Raw genomic sequence first — 15,804 nt, forward strand, 5'->3', positions numbered from 1 at the left:
AGAAAACAAACCAGCTATCAGCATTAATCATGTAAAACAATCAAACTAAATGGAGATACTTTGTAAATGACACAAAGTGAATCATACATTAGAAAGGCCTTTCTATTGAATTCAAGATGGAAAATCATGAGCAAAATACCGCAGAAGCATTTGTGTTCAACATGTAGATGAATTGTAGACTTGCTACACAAATTTAAAAATATAATTAATCAGAAGCCTTGATAAGGATAGATTGCAACTAAAAACTGAGTAATACTGCATTGTGATTTAACAGGAATAGAGTTCAAATATCAAATCACATTCCCCATTCCAACAAACTTTGATGGTTTTCTATTATCTATCTAACAAATATCTTAAGTATCTCTCTCCCTACAATCTGGCTCTAACTTAATATTTTATCTTCTGCTACTTCACTGAGTTTATACTTGTTTGCTACTATCTTCGGTAAGTAAACTGCTCCCTGTTTTGAAAATTATTTGTTTTGCATATTTTCAGTAGATTCAATTCTAAAATTATCTGATAATAAAATACTAGAAGTAAAAGATTATATTAACATTAAGGTATGGGTAGGAAATCTTAGTAGCTATAAATCACTGATAATATGAAAACAAAACTTACATAAAAAGTAAAGCAAATAACATATAGGTAGGAATCTTGGTTGGTTAACTTTGAACATTTTTTAAATTACCCTTGTTGTAGGCCAAAAATGTAAGGGGTGTGTGTGTGTGTGTGTGTGTGTGTGTGTGTTTGTGTGTGTGTATACACTGAGGGTTGCATTTCTGTCAAGGTTTCAATTCTTATAATACATAGTCTAAGGCATGTTCTTACTATTGATATCATAGACATATAACAGGAAAAATTGCTTTGTAAGACATTATTCTTTTTTTTTTAGCAATAATAACTGAAGATATGGTTTCGAAAGAGGACGCATTCTAATAGCTAGCAAGAAGTTCTTATAAAGTGTTAATTGTATTTTGGTGGGTTTTCTTTGTCCTTTTGAAAAATACCTACTGAAAAATGCACGGATCACAAAAAAAATACAATTGGATATATGACTGTTTTGTGATTTTATATTTTCTTAAAGTTAATATTTGCAGAATCTTTGTTTTCTAAATAGTTGCATGAATTTCATACTATTTCAACAGATATTATATTGACTCCCATGATCTTACTGAAGTATACAGATAATGAATTATTAGAGAAGTGAGAATGTAGTATCAATTTTTAAGTTTGAACATTATTATTAGTGTTGAATTACATATATATTTAAATTATAGGCAAAATATAATATATAAAATATGACCTATGGCAAATTTTAATTTAATTAAAGAAAATAGAAAAGTTTTTACTTTATATCAGTATTACTAAATCTCTAATTTTTTGATATTTTCCATTAATAGTTGTGAAAACCCATCATCAATAATTATGAAGAATGGGGCTCCAGTTGTGGCTCAGTGGTAGAACCCTTGCTAGCATGTGCAAGGCCCTGGGTTCAATCCTCAGCACCACATAAAAAGACATACAAATAAAGTAAAAATATAGTGTCCATCTACAACTAAAAAAAATTTTTAAATGATTATGAACAAAGAAAAGCATTAGAAAATAAATGGGAACTCTGCTAGAATTTTTAAAAGTATGATATAAGAGATTCAGATAAGGGGAAAGTAGATCTTTGGATAAAATGGCAGAAAAAAAAACTATAAATAAAATGAAGAAATAGGAAGAATTAAAAAGAAACAGAGCATGAAAGCCAAGCAATAGGTCGTATAGATTTGAAAGTACTACAGAAACGACATTAGTGGTAGAGAAGTGTTGACTCGATTGAGTTTAAATTACACTTGTTTAGATAATCTGAACTATGGGGTCAGACTAAGCAAAATGAAAGCTATATGAACTCTACAATATTTATAGATATTAAGCAAGGAGCTGTCTTAAATGCCTCTGAACATGATTTCCTGTCCTCCCTTTCAGGGTACAACGGCATTTATGAAGCAGGGAATGATAACTTATTGGTGATTTATCTAGACAATAAAACATATTTCACACTTGGACTTTAAATAATCTTTCAGGTGAAAGAATGAAACTGTACCAAGAAACATAGCTTAATCTCATCTTTCAGTAAAGAAGAAACGTAAATATCTCATTGAAGGCCATGATTCTACCTACTATACCACCTTCCCTCCTTTAGGGTTAGCAGAGAAATAATCTCCACTTTCTGTCTTTGGTTTTACTGAGGAATATTAAAATGTAAGGTATTTCAGCAGTATATATTTGAAACAAACAAAACTGTAAGGACATCACTGCAAATAAAAAATAAACTATATTCTTCTTGTTCTCAATTGGGAGCTCTTTACTATGGGTGGGCACCATGTGCATATGACCACTCAGTATGAGTAAGCTAAATTTCATCCATATGGCTCAATGTATATTTTAAAGAAAGGGCTGTTAAAGCTTTCATCAGGCTTTCAAATTCTCCCGTCTCTTACTGGGTCTTTGTGAGACTATTCTAAATTCATTAGTCCCAAATTTTTCCTCAAATTTAGGTTGCTCTAAGAACAAGCTAGTAGACACAAAGTTTATGAGAAAAATTAGGCAATATGAACAGCATAACAGTTTGTATTCCCTTTAGTGTCTAAGCACAATTGGAGATTCATGTGGTAGAACCTGATAGATGATCACCAAAATTCCTTCTCTTCTTCTACTGGACACCAAGTAGGCCACATTTCCTGTCCTCCATTGCAAGGTATAACTAAATGCCATTGAGTCATAGCCCATAGAATGTAAGCAGAAGTGATACATGTCACTTCTAAATCTGATCCATAAAAACTTCTCATCTACTTATGTGTGTCTGCTATACCTTCCATCTTACTGAGAGTGTGACATCATGCCCAGAGGCATTTTGGAGGTCACAATATTTCCAGTGTCTGGAGCAGACCCTTCTCCCCTGTTCTCTTCTGTGGTAATATGCTTACATGAAATTAAACTCTTTTAGACTGAGACATTACTTTTGGTGTATATTTGTTAAATAAATTTAGCTTCTTATCTAATGTAAAGCACTTTTATTTATCTCAGTTTTGTACCTTTTTTCCATATTTTTATTGGTGAATTATGATTATATATAATGGTGGGGTTTGTTGTTATAAATCCATTCATACATACAAAATAACAATATCATTCCCCACTAGTTCCTTTTCTCTCCCTTTCTCCCTTCCCCTGGGCCCTTTTCTCTACTGATCTCCCTTTGATTTTCATAAGAATCCTCACACAAAACTTTTTCCTTTTTCCTCTCTACTTTCCACATGTGAGGGAAAACATACAACCCTTGGCCACCTAAGTTTGGCTTATCTGGCTTACCATAATGTTCTCAAGTTCCATCCATTTTCCTGCAAATGACATGATTTCATTCTTCTTATGGACTGAATAAAACTCTATTGTGTATATATACTACATTTTCTTAATTCACTCATCCATTGATGGACATAGTTTGATTATTGTGAATTGTGCTTCTATAAACAAGGGTATACATATATCCCTATAATATGCTGACTTTAGGATAAATACCAAAGAGTGATATACTGGGTCATATGATAGTTCCATTCCTGGTCTTTGGAGGAAACTCCACCCTCATTTCCATTGTGTTTGTACTAAATTTCATCTTTGTAGCTTTTTCTATTCTTAGTATATTTCATAAAAGCACTCACTAGAGTAATTTTTAACTAATTATGTGATTTTTATAAAGGCATGATTCTTAAATCATGTAATACATGATGGCTTTTCAATGGATATTGAATATTCAAGACATTAATTTATTTATTTACAAGCACATTTTTTATATGGGGAAGGAATACAAATTCTACTAGAAAGATACTTAAAAATAAAAAGACATGTCATGTCCTTTTAATTATGTAACAGTATGTGCATTTATACAATATTGTGTGTGTGTGTGTGTGTGTGTGTGTGTGTGTGTGTGTATGTATAAACTAAAACCTATGTAATATAGTAACACTGTGTCACTGTGTTTTAAAGAACCTGGAAACTTTCTGTTGTAATGTTGTATACAGAAAGTTAATGCTTCCATTCATTATCTGAGAAATGTCCATTAAGAGAGGAATATAATTTCCTTAGGTCTAGGTTAACTTCTTCATGCATAACCAATAAGCTGGCATGAGTTCTGATTTTTTATAATTGAATGTTACTGAAAGTGAGCAATGTTAAAAAGCCACTAATTAAAAAGGTAACTGATATTAGTAATGGAAAGGAGCACTTGAAAAGGGGAATAAAAAGATGACAGGGAGTTCAGCAGCCTAGACCTTGAAAATCCACTAGGCTTTCAGTTCTTTCATTTAAATGACTAGCGCAGATGAAGTAGTGGGGAATACAAATATATAACTTCAGAGAGATTAAAACAGTAGAATTAAAGAAAAGATAAAAAGAAGTGATAATGTTGTTTATCCTTCTCACATATTATTAAATTGATCTAATGTATAGTGAACATTCTTAGGAAAGACATTCTTAAATAAAATGAAATTCTGAGCTCTTAGGTTAAGAGACAAAAGACAACTAGCTACTGTAAAGACCAAAGCAATTATTTTAATATTGTTAAATATTATTTTAATATTTCATTTTGTTATTAATTTTAATATTGTTAGTAATAATAACAACCCTTTTCCCCTTGATAACACTTAAGTAAATAACACTTAAGCAAACCTAAGTCATGTTGTACCAAACTAGGATGGAATTGTGTATTATAGAAATTATTTTAAGATACCTTAGAAAAGCCTTTCTATTTATTCCCACAACTGTGTTAGACCTGAAAGAGGGGACATTGGTAAAAAAGGTAGGAAAAGAAATCTAAGCAGCACATTTCCTATTTTACTAGTAATCATTTAAAAATCAATGAAAGGGATTTAGCAATTTGATTAAAATTTTGCCTTTTGTGTTTTGTTTCTATTGGAATCTCTTTCATAATAAGCACATCATTGTTATAGCTCTTTGGCATCATTGTGTGGATTCTGAAAAATATTCTGCAAGTTAGCAAACACTAGTTGTATTTTTAAAGTCAAAATTTCAAGAAGTTTTAGATCTTAATGAAATCATGAAGGAACTAAAGTAATATAATATTTATTACCACAATGAATAAGAAAAACTTCCCAGAAGGTCAGGTTATGTTTGGGCTGCCAAAAGATAATAGCAAATCAGTAAGGAAAACAATAACAACAACAATAAGTGAGGACTCCAGTATGCTTGGTTATCAAAATAACAATAGAAATGGAAGTATGGATTTTTCAAATATTTTCTGCGTCTTATCACTTTATTTTCTTATATCATTTGACATGTGTACATTAATAGTGCAAAAGGGGCATGCAGTTAATTCTATTTCTATATATAGTTATGTGACTGGAACAAATGAGACCATCCCACCTCCCAAAAAAACTGAATTTACTTTAAGGGAATTTAGCAAAAATAGGGGGAAAAATCAAGTCCTGTCAGGAAGACAAGCGATGAGTAAGGACAGACCATCTGTCACTGGCAGGAACTTTAGAACTTCTGAATCTTAAGAAAAGCCTGACAATTTATCACCATGTCTTCTATCATTCGTTTTCAAATCTTTAGATGTGCTAAATATAAGATGATCTGAAGCATAGAAATCAACCATAGAGCCAGAGCATGTATTATACTGGTAATAAATGTGCAACAGTTCCTACAAGTGCAGAGGACAATTTAATTGACTAAACAATAACTGCAGCATGCTGTTTTTCACTCAACCTTGTGGCTCAACTAAATTAAGCTTGTTCCCTTTGCAGGATGTACTAAGGATTACACGTTTATGCAAAGGTTTCCAGTGTTCTGTGCATCTGCAGCAGCAAAGATATCAGGTGTTTGCTTCCCTGTTCCTACCTGTTCCAAATTGTCAAGTGGCAGGCCTAGGGAGAAGACACCAGCAGCTCTTCTGGATCAAGTGACCAGAGAAATATTAAAGAGCTCTTCCCTTCCTGGCTCCTCATCTATAGCAATACTGTAGCTTATATCAGTCGTTTAAGAACTGTATGGAACACTACTACTGCAAATAGTGAATATTCTATAACCAAATTGATTTAGAAATACTAGGTTAAAGAAAGTTAAGCAAATGTCCTAACTGCATCACTCTCCTAATCTCCTAAGCCTTGATTAGGGCTTAAGATGATGATTTCGGCCCATTTAGCATGTTAACATTAATGTAGAAACATAATTAACAAAAATGTGACAATAATCTGTAACATTATTTTATACAATAATATGGTAGAATATACAGCTATGGATTTATACGCATGATCTTTAAAGTCAGAGTCTGCTAAGAGCCACAGCCAAGTAATATGATGCATGGCATTTTTGGTTGAAAGGTGATGCCAGCAAGCCATTGAGATGATATGATTATGTTAAGATTTGCATTCATATGGATATTGGACTCCTGCTGTTCACCTCGACCTGCTAGGGACTCCTGGAGAGTTCCCATTGGTTGGGGAAGTGCGGTAGGAGGGAATTCCAGAGGAGGGACTTGCTGTTGGGACCTGGGAGAACTCGTGGGTCGGTCGGCATTCTTCCCGGGAGTGTATGGGGCATTGGCGGCAGTTTCAAAAACAAAGTTTGTTCCTGCTTGAGTGGCTCGTGATTTTGTGCCCAGCCAGACTGTGGCAAGAGTCTCCATTTTTTTGTAGTGTGACTTAGAGAAAATTACCAACCCTCTAAGCCTCAGTTTCTTCATTTGTCGATGGGAATAGGGTTAGTGCTCACATAATAAAATCATAATGAGGCTTAAATGAGATAATGACACACAGCAAACTCTCAATAAATATAAACTCTTTTGTACTTTAACTTATGTAATGCATAGATCTCTAGGAGAAGATATTTGGAAGGTATCAATCCCACATGGATTTGACCACAGAAACCATTTTTCCCATGGCAAATCTCATGGGATTAGTACATTTTAGAAAGTGTAAACTAGGACCAATGTTACATCAGCCACACATTTCAAAAAGTTGTACAATTTTATTCAAATATTACAAGAGATTTTGTAATTTTAAAATGATGGTCCCACAATAATCCTACAGATAATATTTCCACAAAACAAAAACAAAAGATTACTATATTTTATGTAATGCCCCATATGTAACATTTCTGACCAAATGGTGAAAATTGTTTTTCTTCCATTTTAATTTTTATTTTACTAGGTAAACAAATAAGACAAAAACCAAACCAAATCACTGTGTTCTCTTTGATAAGGTATTGAAAGGGGTTATGTAATATATAGCCTTTATTTTGTTTAATATATTTTTAGCAAGGTATTCATGGATTTATAGCACAAACTGCATCAATTTTCCTGAGCAATGTGTACTAACACAGAGTTTGCTTTAAAAACAACAACAATATACAATGCAAATAAATATTATAAATCTGAAATCAGTGATAATGCAAAGCTTTACTCTCCTTAAGGTACAGCAGAAATGTAGATAACCCAGGTTTCACTTTGATTGATTGTTTTCTCTACCATGTGTTTCTGTTGTGGCTATTGTTATTTTTCCTCTCGCTGGAAGAACTGAAGTAATAGTATAGGGAGACACTAGAGTATTATTTACATAGATTCCATTTTTAAATCTCAAGACTATCCAGCAGATGGCATCAGTAATCCCTCATGCTGATACTGGGCAGCAGGGGAATATTCTGAACCCACAGTCTTGTTTGCATTTCCCCTTGAGCTCAGCATGGATCCCCAACTCTCTTCTGTTCTTATCCAAGCAGCCACTATCTGCCATCCCACTCTGTGCCTTTTGCTTTAGAATCTCTGCTCTGATCTTCCAGCTGGAAGACCACGAATACACTTCCATCCAAATCCTCATGCTCTTGCTGCCAAAGTTATTTCATAAACGGATATGCTAGATTTATTGTTACTGCTGTGCAGTTGGGTCTTCCCACACCCCCTGGGAGATGGAAATATGCCACTACTGAGATTTGGCCAACACTATGCTACCAGCTATGTTTCTTAATGTGTAAAAATGGGCACTAATGTAAGAAAATAGAGACTCTGTGTCTGTCATATGGCATAGACTCCTGTGTCCTGTATTATTGAACAAAGATTAAACAATGATTAAAAGTAAATTCATAATTTCAATACTTTGATGAGAATAGAAATAAAGACTTGATAATTATTGTTAGTTCAAGGGACCTCTGTGCTACTATTTTTAATTATTTGTGAATTTTTGCTGGCATTGATCTTTTAAAATTTTTTTTATCTGTTTTTGCTTTTTTAGATGTTTGCTGTGGTAATGAAAGGTGCAGTATGCAGTACAATTTTTGAAAAGAACTGTTTTTGAAGGACAACTCATCCCTTGCCTGCTTTGCCATATCCATTTTTTTTTTTTTTTTTTTTTTTTTTTTTGGTGGCACTAGGGATTGAACCCACAGCCTTATACAGGCAAGGCAAGCACTCTACCAACTGAGCTATATCCTCAATCCACTCAGGTATGTTGGCTTTTGGCACTACTAAGAAAAGTTATTAAAATATTTATTTTATTTTATTTTTAAATAGCTAAGTGACTCTTGGCAGAATAAATTAATTCTTACGTGTGACTGGCAAAAAAAAAAAAAAATGAAAATGAGTCCTTAGTTGGATTTTGATTAGGGCTTAAGATGATGATTTCGGCCCATTGGCACTTAACTCCTGATATTATGAACTAAGGCTTTCTTGCTATCTTGAAGCAAATAAGGAAAACAAAGAGGCTCTGAAAGAGATGCCTATTGATTACATATAAATGCAACACATGGCCCTTCATAGCTGAGAATTTTTCATGCTTTTGCTTTGGTTCTTTTAATTTCTTCTCTATCCCCTCCTGGACTGCTTTCACATTCATAGTCCACATGTATAGGTCTCTGCATAACTGTCAGTTAAGAGAACATGACTCCCATGATCACCACATGTCAGTCACTTACTTACCCCCACCCCAGGCTTAATATATACACTTACTGTTTCTTTCTAGGATGAGCTTACCTCTGGTCTAGCCCCTTACAATAACAAGTAACATATGATTCAGGGTTTCAGTAAAACTACTGCCAGGGACAAGGCAGATTTTCATTAAATATTGTTTATAAAAAAAAAAAGACAATCATAGAGCCTTAACTCATGTTTCTTTTCACATCTGTTGATAACCCTACTTCATCTACTATTAAAACCAATTTGATAAACTAATATGGAAAGGAAGTCATTAGATGAAACAATTCCAAAAATTAAACAATCAGAAAATAAATAATTTCACATTTTATCAAGAGAGGCTTGCTTTCTTGATTATTTACATGGTAATGAACTACAGAAGTGTTAAATTCAAAATCTCTTAAGTCAAATACTTGAGGTCTTGAAGCCTAAGGAACTAGGAAAAGAACATAGAATTTAAGTAGGTTTTATTTCAAATCCTGGGTAGTTGGATATGTTACTTTGAGTCTGTTTCCTGATGATTTGAATGACACATTCTTCATGAGTGAAGAGTGAGGACTAAATGGCTAAATGTATTTTAAGCATCTGGGACATAATGAGTGGTGAAAAATCACTCATGTCTCTGCAGTGTTTTCAACAGCATTCATTAGTGGCCACGGACATATTTATTCTATTCGGTAAATGTTTACTAATGTTTATCTTTTATATCAATGATAATAATATGTAAGCTAATATTTATTATTTATTATGTGCTAAGCACTTTGTAATTATATTATATGTGTGTATACATTCTCACACACATATGTAAAATACACATTATATGGATACTTTAATAAAATTATAAATGAATATATGTGTTGAAATTAGTTAATCATTATATCAAATTGCTCCTACTTATAAGTGTATGTGTGTTTGGGGGTTGGGGGGTGTACTTGGTGATTAGCCAGAGAAATAATTATCTGCTTTTAGTCTTTTCATCACAACAAAACTTTCCATTGTGACCATAGGAGGAAGGCTCAATGATTCTGGAGGAGAAATTGGACACTTATTCTTAGGTATTATGCCAATAAGGCAATTAAGCATCTAGTTTCTGCAGGTAGACAGTTAATTGGTTTATTACTCTTATACTCAAAGTCTTTGCATAGCTTAGTTGTACCCTGCATTATAAATGACTCATCATTGATGAAGATACAATGGAAGCTGATTATTACTCTTTAAAAGACATTCATCATTCAACACTTCTGTTATCTTTAGGCTTTTCCAATATTACACAAGGCTCTTGCTTTCTAGACTGTCAAGAGTGGTATTAAAGGTTGGTGATTTTAGAATCAAAAGACTTCACAAGGAAAAACGGTATATCAAAACCAATAGGGTCTTTGGAATATTAAGTATCCAAAGGGAAAAAATAGAGAAATGCAAAGTGTGAGCTTTCCAGGGGCATCTTCCTAAATGACTGTGGAGTTTGTCATTTGCACAGTATTTAAGCTCATTGAAAGCATAACCCATGAGTCTTTTACTGAAGCAAAACACAATCTTTGAGCTTTTGGGGATTTCTAAACTTTTTCAATCATTTGTTCCATAAAAAAGCAGCCTAGTGGACTACTGTAAAAAAATACTCTTAATGGTGTTGGACTTGACAGCAATGGATACTTTCCAGAATTCCAAGCAACTGACTACCCGTCTGTGCTATTTCACTATCTATGAAATACAAACTACCTTTTCTTACCATTGACAAATCACCTTATGGTGTTAGAACTGTGTTTAGTAACAAAATGTCAGTTGAAACTGAGGCACCAACTGCTAACTGCTCAAACAAATGTCATTTGCAGAATAGAATTACGGTGTTTGAAAAAAGTAACCCATGCTATGATCACACAAGGCAGGCATACTTAAAAACATCTTATACATTCTACTGACCATAAACCTCTTGGTAAATTCTTTTTCTGAGTTATTAAAAAAAATTCACATGTATATTTATCTGTCAATATTTGTAATTACATGCTTTCTATAAAATGACTAGTTAGCCCGAACGCCATTCAAACATCTTAGAATTTATCGTTTCATCACTTTTGCAAATGGAATACACAACTGTGTTTTGGGTGTCATTGAAAAGTGACGACTTTCATCCCCTACTGGATGCCTAATGTTAACCATTGATTTCTTTTTCTTTTCTTTTCCTGTATACAGTTATGCTCCTCCCCCATTCTCCAAGGTAGTGACATTCAACCTGCAACTAGTTCTACTAGCCCATCTTCTAACTGCATCACAAGCGACTTTGTTTTCTATATAAACATAACATGGGTAACATTCTGTTGAAGAAGAAATGGCTTCAAGTCCCCTTATTCCTGCCCCTCCTAAACTACAAGCAAAGCAAAGCAAAACAGTTTTCATTTAAAGAACAAGAGCTAACCTTTATTGAATGTGTATTACATAACAAGAACAGTGGTGAACTCCTTTTATTATTTAGGTCTCACAACAACCCTTTGAAGGTAGTTGCTATTATTTTCTCTATTTGCAAATGAATACACACCTCCTATCTTTATTCCCCCTACTCTCATCATATTTAAGAAGGATTGATCCTTTGAAATCAAGCCCTGGTTCCCTTTCTTCTTTCTTCTATAGACAACTGGTGGAATCGTGAGTTATCTACAGGCTCCTTACATATTTGCCAATTGTGGGATGTAGGCTTCCTTCTCTCTAATACACAACCTTTCAGTAAACTTGTCTTTACAGACAGTCTCCTCAAATATTGCTTTCTCTTTTTCCACACACCACATTCACACCTTTATTTTTCTGGCATCTGTCTACAACCCCCTGCACCTCTTCACTTGGCTGGCCTCTGAGTGTCTTTTAGGACTCCACTGAGGCATTATCATTATCATCTCTAAGAAGTCTTCCATGATTATAACATGCTGTGTTATAAATGTGGGTAAGTACCACCACCAGTACATGCACATAATAATATTTTAATTACCTTTTTATTTTTCTATATTCTCCAACACACCAAAGTTTCCTAAGATAGGGATTGTGGTCTGCCAATTTTTAAATTCCAAACAATTAACTCAGGCTGACTCAGACATTAAGTATTTGTTTGCTGGATGAAAGCAATCATGTTGTAAGGTTACTGTGTTCAAACCCCCTTAGCCCATGTTAGCTATCCTGCAGGTGAAAACACTTTTCAGCATATTGGCATATCCAAATTCAAGAGCTCCTGTCTTTTGTTTTCTTTCCCTGAGGACTTTCTCCAGCTTTTTTGGTCAGATAAAAATATAAGTAGCTAGAAATAGAAGGATGTTAGAATTGCTGAAGGTTAACTCTCAACCAATGGGGATGGAAGGAAGTGACTAAATTTCTCTTTCCCATTCTCTAGTGCAGTGACTCTGAGTGGATAAGGTCTGTATACATTCAGATATAAATTCCTTAAATTATATGGTGCTTACTTGTTTCTTCAGGAAAATCCCCCAGAATCCATTCAAGGACCATTAGAAACTGACTTTTCAAGAACAAACATGCACAGAAAAGGCTGCCTTTTATATTCACTGACCTTTAGACATCCCAAGCTCAAAAGCCCCTGCGCAGAACATAATTTAATTAACAAAACCAATAAGTTGTGTTGAGTACCTGCAATGTACTAGATCCAGTGCTAGCTACTGTGTTGCTCCAATAAGCAAGGCTGATGTGGTCCCTGTTCTAAGTGAGCTTTGAACCTGGCTCCACTGGATGCTTACCAGGAATATGTAAAGTATATTAACATCTACCAGTCTATGTGCAACTATCAGGCAGAAAACACAAAGGACATGTACCTGCCTCCTTAGAAGGAAATTCAAAAACCTTGTTCAGAAAGAATACTGATTTTAAGCCTATTGTTCAAAAATAACTTATTCAAAGTAAACTTCTTGAAATGTACTGAAGTGTTGCTATTTATATCTCAATCATCTCAACACAAATCATAGCTTCTTACAAATTATTTTGATAACACATACTTTCCATTTGGTGTGATTGTTTTAGCTTTTTTGCTGCTGTGACTAAACAACCCAACCAAAACAATTTCAGGGGAAGAAAAGTTTAATTTAGGGCTCACATTTTCAGAAGTCTTAATCCACAGAAGGCCAACTCCATTCTTTGGGGATTTGGGGAAGGCAGAACATCATGAAAGAAGAGTGTGGCAGAGGAAAGCAGCACACATGGTGATCAGAAGGCAGAGAGAGAGAAAAACTCCTCTCTCCAGATACAAAATATATACCCCAGAGCCAGGCCCCCAGTGAACCACTTCCTCCAGCCACACCTCACCTGCATCCAGTCACAACTCAATGAATCCCATCAGGGATCAATTCGCTGATTAGGTTAAGACTATAACCAATCATTTCTCCTCCAAACCTTCCTACATTGTCTCACACGTGAGCTTTTTGGGGACTTTTCACATCTGAACCATAACAGTGATGTATTATTACTTACAAAGTTTAAATTTTCAGAATTTGGAAACATGAATATTTTTACTCTCAATTTTTTGTTTTTATTTTTTCATCACAAGTGATAAGGTCTGTCTTCAATAGAGGGTACCAATCTTGAAATATGTCATTGAATTTTCCTGTCCTTTATTTCTTAGATGCCATTCCAAGTTCAAAAGTAGGAATCAGTCCAGCAAAGCTGTTAAATGTGTTATAACTTGTTTCAACTAACTCCAGGCAGAAAAAGAAAAGAAAAAATATATTCCGAAAATTACAGTACATATTTCTGCCCTTTAGTCATCTTTGTCTTTGAGAATTATCTGAATAAGGAATTACAGAACGGGCTAAGGTGTGTTTCTGTCACTAGAGTTGAGACCATACATGGTGTGTGGTACAATCATGGTCTATAGTCAAAGGGTTGACTGGAGACAGGTACCAGGACATTTTTGGTCCATTTAAAAGAGTATATAACAATTTTGAATCTCTCATATGTTTCATAGTTTACTTAAGTAAAATTTCATAGTTAGCACAATTATACAATTTACTCAGGTCAGAATATAAAAGCAAGCAATCTCTTCTTCAATAATAATCTCTTCTCTTCTTTCCCTTAGGCCCCATAAGATGAGAGAACAGCTACAATTCTGAACACCATGCATTTTTCTCCATATCAAATTTTGAAAACAGTCATAAAGCAGACTGATTGATAACCTTTAAAAGCCTTTCTTCGAAGATGACTTGATGACAGAAGTATTAGAAGATTGTCTTTAAGAGCCTTTTGATAGTACTTATTCTTGTGAGAATTAAGGACAAGGACATACTTGAAGTAAATATCATTCTGTGGGATGATCATCACCTTTGAAATGAAGTGATCTTTTTTATTTTCTTTTTGTTTTTTTGATTTGATATTTGTGTTTGTTTTGTAGACATTGCTAAAACAGAGTTTTTTTAAAAAAATTATCTATTCCCTGCTATGGATTAACTCATTGTGGCAGGTGGTGGTTTAGTTTAATATGTGAGCTTTTGTGGACACATTTCACTCTGACTAGCAATATGATTTACAGTGTGAGAGGTCCAAATAGTTTTCATATCAATGGGAAATTCCTTTCTTATTACCTGTTCATCTATTGTTTTAGGTACAAAATTGAGAAAATCAAGAAGACACACTGAGTTTTATCATTTATTATATATTCTAAACAATTCACTAAAGTGTTTATCATTCAAGTTTCTCATTTAATATTTTAAAAGGTAATTAATGTATTTGTTAGAGAAAATCATCTTTTTACTCTAGAGATAACTTTTGCCTTTAATAAGACTTTGATTTTCAAGTTCCTTGGGTGAGTTATAAAAATATTTTAAATAGAAAATTTTCTGTTGTTGGTGCCTCTTTTTGTTAAAAAATGAAGTGGTAATAAAGTTATATATGGAGTTTCTAAATAAATTACTATTTCTCTCTTCCAAAATCATGGTTAAGACGCTATTTCTAACAATAACAACACTACCAACTTAAACATTATACAATAACCATTGAATCTTAAAACATAGACTCTAAAGGGCAGAATATTTGTGCTATAGAGGGATGTTAGAAGGTATTAAAAAGAATGCTCATGAAGAAGGTGAATAAGGTATAAGGAAAAACTAGTTGGCATTTTCCAGAATACAGTAGAGAGAGAAACTTTTTTAAAATTATTATTAAATAAAATATATTTAATATAAATTTTTTAAAACTTATTTTTTAGTTTTAGATGGAAACAATATCTTCATTTTACATTTATGTGGTGCTAAGGATTGAACCCAGTGCCTCATGCATGCTAGGCGAACACTCTACCACTGAGCCACAACCCCAGCCCCTTAATATAAATTTTGAATAAATGAAAAGCATAGATTGTTAATTTTATACAAATAGTTACATATTCCTTGACACAATGAATTGATATGCCAAGGCACCTTGGGCTTTAACAAAAACATATTGGGATATAGAGGAAAATTAGCCAAATATGGATATGAAAAAAAGAAATCTAAATAATGTTTTTACAGTTATTTTCAGTATAATTTTTAAAATAATATTTTAAAATAATCTCTGGTATTTAAGTGTTAGTGATTTATAATAATTACTTTGTATAAATTAAAGTCATTCAAAATTAAAATTCGACAAGTGTGGTTTTGCACACCTGTCATCCCTGTGGCTCAAGCATCTGAGGCAGAGGATCCCAAGTTCAAAGTCAGTCTCAGAAACGTAGCAAGGCCCTAAGCAACTTAGAGTGACCCGATCTCAAAATTAAAAATAAAAAGGACTGAGGATGTTACTCACTAGTTAAGTACACCTGGGTTTAATCACCAGTACCAAAAATAATAATAATATAATTTTTAAATCATGACATGGGCTCAGTTATGATC

The 15,804-nt window shown here is 33.6% G+C and overlaps 1 protein-coding gene across 3 annotated transcripts in view; it reads right to left on the minus strand.

Moving 5' to 3' along the window:
• Grid2 (glutamate ionotropic receptor delta type subunit 2) overlaps nt 1–15,804 on the minus strand; it is a 1,419,378-nt gene that overhangs the window by 577,365 nt on the left and 826,209 nt on the right. The window lies entirely within an intron of this gene.

This window comes from Callospermophilus lateralis, chromosome 8 (assembly GCF_048772815.1).
Source record: "Callospermophilus lateralis isolate mCalLat2 chromosome 8, mCalLat2.hap1, whole genome shotgun sequence".
NCBI classification, from domain to species: Eukaryota; Metazoa; Chordata; class Mammalia; order Rodentia; family Sciuridae; genus Callospermophilus; species Callospermophilus lateralis.